The sequence below is a fragment of the Crotalus tigris genome, unplaced genomic scaffold (assembly GCF_016545835.1).
Source record: "Crotalus tigris isolate CLP2741 ecotype Arizona unplaced genomic scaffold, ASM1654583v1 scf7180000018101.4720394464:4744507, whole genome shotgun sequence".
Lineage (NCBI taxonomy): Eukaryota > Metazoa > Chordata > Lepidosauria > Squamata > Viperidae > Crotalus > Crotalus tigris.
This window is the reverse complement of record NW_024096823.1, coordinates 1,113,997-1,123,301: the sequence shown is the minus strand read 5'-3', so window position 1 is coordinate 1,123,301 and position 9,305 is coordinate 1,113,997.

Below are 9,305 nucleotides of genomic sequence, written 5' to 3'. Positions count from 1 at the left end.
TTTTAATTTATATCCAGGGTTATCTAAGCACGATTGGGCCTGGTTCATTCTTGGATGGGCATTTACTATGAAATTCTAATACTTCAGCCTGAACTAGATTTTTTTAAAAAATGCATCCTCAAAGGAGGCAGTGGCAAATCCCTTCCCAGTGTTTCCAAGAAAATTACATGGATCTGAGAAAGTCATCTAAAATCATGCTGGACCCAAAGGTGATTTGATTTTACTTTCTAAAAGTGACCCCTGCAATACAGCTAGTCCTCAGCTTACGACCACAACTGAGCCCAAATTTTCTATTGCTAAGTAAGACAGTTCAATGACTTTTGCCTCATTTTACAACTTCTCTTGCCACAGTTGTTAAGTGAATCACTGCGGTTGTTAAGTTAGTAACCCAGTTGAGTGAAATCTGGCTTCCCCATTGACTTTGCTTGTCACAAAGTCATCAAAAGGTGATTGCATGACACCCCTCCCCCCCGGGACACTGTGACTGTCACAAATACTTGCCGGTTGTCAAGTGACCGAATTTTGATCATGTGACCATGTGGATGCTGCAATGGTTGTAAGTGTGAAAAATATGTCACTTTTTTCAGTGCCGTCGTAACTTCAAATGGTCACTAAAGGAATGGTTGTAAGTCAAGGACTACCTGAATTTTTAGTCTAGATCGGGTAGGCAACCTCGGCTCTTTTGACTCGTGGACTTCAACTCCCAGAATTCCTGAGCCAGCATGGCTCAGCTTCGAAACCTCTCCCTTTCCCCTCAGCATGGCTGGCTCAGGAATTCTGAGAGTTGAAGTCCATGAGTCATAAAAGAGCCAAGGTTGCCGACCCCTGGTCTAGATTCTAAAATCTTGCATTGTTAGTGGCAGTGGTGTAAATGCAATGTACGATAGTGATTCCAGAATTTTCTTTTGTATTCCCCACGGTTTCCCTTCCACTCCTTGGTGTCTTTGTGTTGGTGCCATGGTGTTTAAAAAAGTAACTGATGGTGACCTTGCTAGAATACTCCCAACCCTGATAAAGAATGGAGATTTAAATTGGGCCACGTGGTATTTATTTATTATTTATTTATTTCTAAAATTTATATGCCGCCCAATCCCAAGGGACTCAGGGCGGCGTACAAAATTAAAACAATAACCTGACAATAAAACAATAAAATAAATACATTCATACAGCGTGTCCGATCATATCCCCCCCACCCCCCCACCCCCCGGGGACATCAGCCCCAGGCCTGCCGGAACAGGAGAGTTTTAATGGCTTTCTTAAAGGCCGGCAGGGTGGGAGTAGTTCGAACCTCGGGGGGAAGTTGATTCCACCAGGTCAGAGCCACCACAGAAAAGGCCCTTCCCCGAGGGCCCGCCAGCCGACATTGTCTGGCCGACGGGACCTGAAGGAGGCCCAATCTATGGGACCTCACCGATCTCTGGGAACTGTGTGGCAGTATGCGGTCCTGTAAGTAACCTGGCCCTATGCCATGAAGGGCTTTAAAGGTGATAACCAACACCTTGAATTGCATCCGGAGACCCACAGGAAGCCAGTGCAGCAAATGGACTTTTGAGTAGGTAGGCCCTTTTCCCACCTGACCAAGTTGTCTTGTAGGCTGGTTCCCAGAATGTGGACTTTGCTTTTAGAGCCCCTCTCCCAAGAGGTCTACCTATTGGGTTTGAGATGATCCATGGGGCCTTTGCAGAAACCTCGTCCCAGGTCTAAGAGCTGGGCCTTCACTTTCCCTTAGGGCAGGGATAGGCAACCTTGGCTCTTTTATGACTCATGGACTTCAACTCCCAGAATTCCTGAGCCAGCCATGCTAAGGGGAAAGGGAGTTTCCAAGCTGAGCCATGCTGGCTCAGGAATTCTGGGAGTTGAAGTCCACAAGTCATAAATAGCCAAGGTTGCCTACCCCTGCCTTAGGGAAAAGCACAGCATGCCACATTATTTTCTTTAGCCCCAAAACCAGTGGTGCCAATGGTACAGGTAGTCCTCTAGTTTAGTGACCACTGAAAAAATTGACTTATGACTGGTTTTCACACAGCCGTTGCAGCATCCCCAGGGTTACGAGATCAAAATTCAGACACTTGGCAGCTGTCTCATATTTGTGACGGTTGCAGTGTTCTGGGATCATGCCATCCCCTTTTGTGACCTTCTGACAAGCAAAGTCAGTGGGAAAGCCAGATTCACTTAACATTTGCATTACTAACTTAACAACTGCAGCGATTCACTTAACAACTGTGGCAACAAGGTCATAAAACAGGGAAAAACTCACTTGTCTCACTTAGCAACAAAAAAATCGGGTTCAGTTGTGATCATAAGTCAAGGACTACCTGTATTTCTAAGTGACTAAATGATCATTGCATGGGCACATAACTCAGGTCATCTCAGTTGTGGAATGGATATTTTCTCCAGGTGCATCAAACTATCTTGCCGTTAAAACATCTGAATTAAACTGAAAAATGTGCAGAGAGAAAAACTCTTTATGGAATTCTTTCTATTTGGTGATACCCAGATTGCTCTAGGCTAGGCGGATGTCTTGAAAATGGGAAAGTAGTTAAAGCACAAACTAAAGAGTTTTTTTTTTATTGAACATTTTTATAAATTTTTACAAAAAAGACAAAAAAACAGAAAAACAGAAAAAAAATACAACAATCCAAAAACAAAAAATACAAAATACACAAAAAACTAAACATAACATCCCCTTCCGCACCCCCCCCAAAACACCCCCCCTTCCCCCCCCTGAGCTTCCCAGAGCAGAATATAGGCTTAATTGAAAAGGAATTAGAAAATATATATGTAAAAAGGAAATGAAAGTTTAAAACTAGGAAATATATATATATAAATTATAAAAAGGCAACATGATATTTTTAATATCCAATTTAAATTGTATAAATTGTATCCATTTATCCCAAACAGCAAGAAATTTCTCTTGCGTTTGATCCTTTAAAAAAGCCGAAATCTTTGCCATTTCCGCCAGATAAGACACTTTAGAAAACCATTCCTGCAATGTAGGCAAGGATTCCTTCTTCCAATATTGTCCTACTAACAGCCTTGCGGCTGTGATCAAATTTAACATCAATATAGCCTCCTTTGAATCACAATCAATAGTTATACCCAACAAAAATAACTGCGGAGTAAATTTTACCCTCCTTTTAAAAATTCTCTGGATATTCCACCATATCTTAATCCAGAATGCTTTTATCTCTTTACACGACCACCAAATATGATAATAAGTGGCATCCAAACAGTCACATCTCCAACATTTAGGCTGTAGGTCAGGGTACATGAAAGACATTTTTTGTGGGTCAAGGTGCCAAACTAAAGAGTTTTTAAAAGCGGCTTAAGACTGGCAAAGCTACAGTTAGATTTATACTAGGAAGGGGCCATTCCACAAATGGACCAACACAAAGAAGTTGCCTCTACCAACTGCAAATAGTGGACTTGATTGTGAGACTATTGGAGTGCTCGGCTTAAGAATGTTGGCTTTTTGCAAGTGGCAGAAAATTGTAGAAAAATGGGGGGGGGGTGAGGGGAATCCTAGAAAATTACAAAGTGATCTTCACTATCTTGGACCGCATTTTGCCAGGAGAAATCTAGAATTTACCATGAAAGTCCATTCATTCATTCATGTATGCAGATTTATGTCACTTTTTATCAAGCTCACTCTAATATACACAATTACAATAATTGTGAATACAATTTACTGTAAATACAACTTATAATGAAACAAAGACACACTCAAGATAGTGTTCCAGGTGTATTATTTGGGCAGCAGAGGTAATTCACGTCTGAAGACCTGAAAACAACGAATTTGCTCATCAGTATGTTGTGGGGCACTTTGTGAAATGTTTTGCTTAAATCAAGATATATTGCATCCTCAGCATTCCCACAATCTATTAAGAAGGGTAGTCAGTTAAGAAAAATGATTTGATTAACAAAATTTGTTCCAGTCAAATCTAGGCTGTTATCAGATACTGCATTATTTTAAACTGCACACAGTGCAACCTTTCAATTATCAATTGTAGAATCTTCCTAGCTTTCAGTGTCTCATCTGACAGGTCTGTAGCTTATTTGAATTTATTTTTTCATACTTTTTGAACATAAAGAAGACTCTTACTGTTCTCGCACCTCTAATTCTTTAGAATTTCTTTTTGAAAAAAGGTGTTTCACAAGACCATAAGCTAGTTCTTTCAGTAGCCAAAGAATTCATCTGCTCCTGAAAATTTAAAATGATTCACAGTGAGGAGATATTTCCTGACTATGTCTGCTTCAGTCTCAAGCTTCAGACCTACCCCTTTGTCTTGCTCTTCCTGATGGAACACCAAGTTTTTCTACTATATGATTTAACCAACATAGGAACTGCAAGCTCTGCCTTTTTTCACTACATGTTCATATTTTAATCTTTTCCACTGGACAGATATCATACTGATTTTTTGTCTTGTGATTTTACTTTAAACATCTCTAAAAAGCCCCTTTTATTATTCTTAATTACTTTCAATAAATACAGATCATTCTGATTTTTCATTTTCCTGACAACAATCTACCTGTATATAGCATGTATGCACACATACACACCTGTATATACCATAGCTAAGCATATAGGTAGCTTATAGTCTATAGCAGTGATGATGGACCTTTTAGAGACCGAGTGCCCAAAAAGCACCCTGTCCCTGTGCCCCACTGCCCCCCACCCCACCCACCCACAGAGCCACCCACCACCTCCATCACCCGCAGCATCATCTGCACACGATGGGGTGTGAGGGCGGAGTCTTGTCCCCGCTGCCCGGCTGCTATGTGCTTGGCTGCGCTGCTCCATGCAGGCCACACCTGGGGGTGACTCTCCAGGGGGGCTGCTGATGAGGAGGGGGCTGTAGGGGGAGGTGGGGCTGGGGTGATGGCGTGCATGCCCACAGAGAGGGCTCTGAGTGCCGCCTCTGGCACACGTGCTATAGGTTCGCCACCACTGGTCTATAGGTATATATGTAGCTCCAGCCTACCTGTATAGATTCTTCCTTTGTGTCCTGGTTCTTTTTCTACTTTCTGTATTTGTCCTTTTTGTTTTTAGACATTCATTTAGCTTTTAGTGTAACCACAAGCTTCTTTTCCTACTTTGTTTTCCTTCTGCACTGGTATTGATTGCAATTGTGCCCTTCATATTTTCTCTTTTAGAATTTCCATCCTGGGCCTTTGTCAGATCTTTGGTCATGGAAGCCTACCGAGACCCATTTTTGAAACCTTTTTGAAGTTTTATGTTTGCCTATATTCTTTTTTAGTTCCCTTAAATCAAAAAAAACCAACATTACACAGTCACTTTCCTCCAGTGTCCCTGCTACTTCCCCTTCCCCAGCTAAACCTTTCAAATTGATTTATGGCATAGCAGATTGACTAATCCTCTTGTGCCTTCCCTCACTTTTGAAGGTAAAAGTTGTTAGCAAGATAAGTAAGGGATTTCCTGGAAGAACCAAGCTTAGGAGAGTTTATCCTCCAATAAATACAGGTGGTCCTTGACTTACCACAGTTCATTTAGTGACCATTCAAAGTTGTGACAACATTGAAAAAAGTGACATGACCATTTTTCACAACTTACGAACATTGCAGCATCCCCATGGCCAAGTGATCAAAATTCACCCACTTGGCAGCTGACTTAATATGATGACTGCAGTGTCCCCGGTTTGTGTGATCACACTTTTGTAACCTTAACAAGCCAAGTCAATGGGGACATCAGATGCACTGAACAATTGTGCTTCTAACTTAACAATTGCAGTGATTCACTTAACTGTAGCAAGAAAGGTCATAAAATGGGGCAAGACTCACTGAACAAACATCTCACTTAGCAACAGAACTTTTGAGCTCAACTGTGATTGTAAGTCAAGGACTAGCTGCATATGATAATTTAAATCTACGACTCTTTGAATGAACTGCAGTTTGCATTTAGAAAATATCAACTATACTACAGCTTCTTGTTTGGGAAGGCAACAGTAGATATCAAGGACAGGACTGTTTCATTGTTCCTCTCCTTAACCCAGATGTTTCTTTTTTAACAGTTTTGTTAAATTTATTCATTTCAATTTCTGAGCTGTAACATATATCACAACTCTTTCTTCCTCCCTGTTGCTTCTGGTCCTTCATAACACTGTATTTCCATTATGGGAGTCACCTCACCAAGTCTCCATTATGCCTATTATATTGCATTTGCCTTCTTTACTAAGAGCTCAAACTCAGCGTGTTGGTTTCCCATATTCTGCCCATTAGCATATAGACAAGCTTCGTAACTTCTGTCTCACGTGGCACGAGCCAGCAGGTCTTTGAAAATAATGGAAGATTTGCCAATTCATTTAGGAATTTAAGGCTTTCTAGTAAGAAAAAAAAAAGAAAATAGACATCAAAAGAAAATAATTTCCCCCATAGCTACAATATGGACGAGGTTCAGTTGATCAACTGGTCAGCTGATAATATTGGATATAGGAAAGCAAGTTTTAGGTTTTTCAGTATAAGGAACCCAAGGATTTGTAGATTTCTGTAGAACAGAAATCTCTGTCATGCTTTAAACAGGCATGGATTGTCTGCTTAATTATGGGAGAATTAATACAGTATGAGACAAGACCCAAGCTAATATTAGATTTCTCTAATCTGGACTTCCTAGATTAAACTACAGCCTCAAGTGATTGAAGGTAATGAAGATTAGTTTGCAGTACAATCCTGTTATTTGGGGGACTGTAGTCTAATTGGGTAAGCACAGATTGAGGAAGGCTAGTTTAGCATATTGAACCAGGACCATCCATTTTTAAATCACTACTTAGACATGATCTTTCCTGGCTATGAGCCACTCTTTGCTGTTGTAATAGTAGTAGCTTTATTGATTAGTTAATTGGCCCTTCTTCAGGATTGTTATGAAGAAAGAATCATATCTACTGCTATGTAAGAAAGGCAAGTTATAATGTAGGAAATACCAGTAAGTTGGGATGGGAGATGTTCAGAAGCCTAATTAACTAATCTCCCTGTTGCCATCTCCAAAATAATTCTCCCAAACATTCCTGAAATCTAATGGAGATCTCTTTAGGAAAGGCTACTTGTGTGTTAAGTTGCATATTCCATTTGGGAAGATATCCATAGTTTCTATCCATTCTAGTAACAACAACAACAACAACCAAAATACCTTTTGAATAAATTATTGAGCTAAATGTAATTGATTACTGCTTGTTCTATCCCAGAATTACTTTCACTGAAGGATTTCATGGAATTATCTTCGATGTGGACAAAAAGAAGGATATTCAGTTCTGTCCCCACAGACATACACCTTTAAATTATTTTGGATCTTTTCTTGCCTATTTTATATGGAAAATATAAAAGTCGGAAGAGGAAAATGTGTTGGGTACATTTGCCGCCTTGAGTTATTTGTAAAAATTAATAAAGGTGGGATATAAATAAACAAATATGCCAAGCCTAACAGAGTATTTGTCACTGTATTAGCCAAACATCCTTTGAAATCCTAAGAGTTGTAATATGAGAAAACACAACGATATTTGCATGACCTAATCCACAAAAGAGTCAGCTATATTTTACCTAGCATGCTTTGTGAAGCTACCCCATGTGGTTAGATTTGGAGTCGGGGTGTCTTTGCAATCCTAAGTAATAGCCCAATTAATAATTGAATAAAATATGCTATTTGTTAAATTCATTCATTAAATAGGTTGCTTAGCTCATAAATGGAGGTTTACAGGTTAAAAAAAACAATTCAATGCTGCTAACATCGGATGTTTTTGCATTGACAACAGATGGAAACGTAATCATTTTTTTCCCTTTCCCTTTTAGAATTAGATGATGCTGGGAGGGGGGAATGTGAATGAGAGTCCAGCTAGACATAACAACACTAAACCTAGCATGAGAATCAAGGTTATTGACCCCAGAGCTGATAAAGAATTGGCAGGCTGGAGAGCTGGAGAGGAAGCCAGCACTTCAAGCTAATTGGGGAATGTGACTTATGACAGTTAATTGGAGGAGGAAATTGTGCTTTGATACTATGTGCCCAGGGGAGGAGAATTCAGTTTTTGGCTTCGATTAAGTAGTGCCAATATTATGCTACTCGAATAAAAGATTCTTTAAGGTAAACAATGCCTCAAAGTTCTTTTGAAGAGTTTCATCTGTTGGAACCATGACAACCAATGTGTAAAAGAGTGCAACTGAATGGAAGGGCAATCTACTAAAATGATAACATAAAATTGAGGCTTCACTATCATCTTGCCCTCAAGGCCTGAGAGAACAACCAAGGCTTCAGTAACTTCCTGGATGACATAAGGACGGCTGCCACACAAATCTCTTGGTGCAGATCATTCCAGAGGGCAACAACTGCAACTGAGTAGATGAGTTTCCTCAGTCCTATAACATGACATCCTTTAATTGATGGAACCCGGAGTTCACTTACCTGCTAGGCTGAACTGGATGGGCAAAGAAGACTGGAGATAACCGGATCTTCAGATAAATTCTGCCTCCACAGACTAGGATGACCCTGATCTGGGTGGTCTTTCGTAAGGCCCCGAAGACCTAGTTATATGTCCAGCCTGTGTGAAAGGACCCCTCTCCTGTCTATGCTAGTGATTGCAAACTGAGTTCTTTTGATTTTGTTTTTGATATTGTTCATTACTCAGAAACATTTATGGGAAGATATGCAAATTGATTAAATAAATAAATAATAAGCAGGACTCATGTCACAAAGGGCTTCAAATGTAATAACCAGCACCTTGACTTGCACCCAGAAGCCAGTTGTCTCTGAAGTCATGGAGTCATGCATGCATAATACAACACCCCTGTCACTACCCATGGTGGCTGCATTCTGGGCCAGTTGTAGCTTCCAGATTGTCAGACCTGCCCCAGTTTGCTCTCTCAGGAAAGTAAAGTAAAGCAGTAAAGTCAGGTGGAATCTGGTGTTCCCGCACAAAATACAAAGCTATTCTTTCCAACTCCCAATCCCTCCCCCCATGACTAGTCCCTCTGCCAGCCATTGTGATGCTGGTATGAAGTTTTGAGAAACTCTGAGGTATGAAACTGGTAGCATATCATTCTCAAGGCAAACAGCCGTGAAGATCCTGGTACAAGCCGATTTGGTGGTCTGGTTTTCTTCCATTGTCACTTCCCCCTCCCCATTTCCCACCCTTTGAATCACAGGTGTGGATTTCCCCAAATGCCTCCCCCCTCCTCACTTTCCCTTTGATGGCAGGAACCCAGCAAGGTGCCAGGCCTATGATGGAGATCCTGATACAGATAGTCTTCAAGGGCACTTGAAGACTATCTGTGTCAGGATCTCCATTGAGACACATTACAGT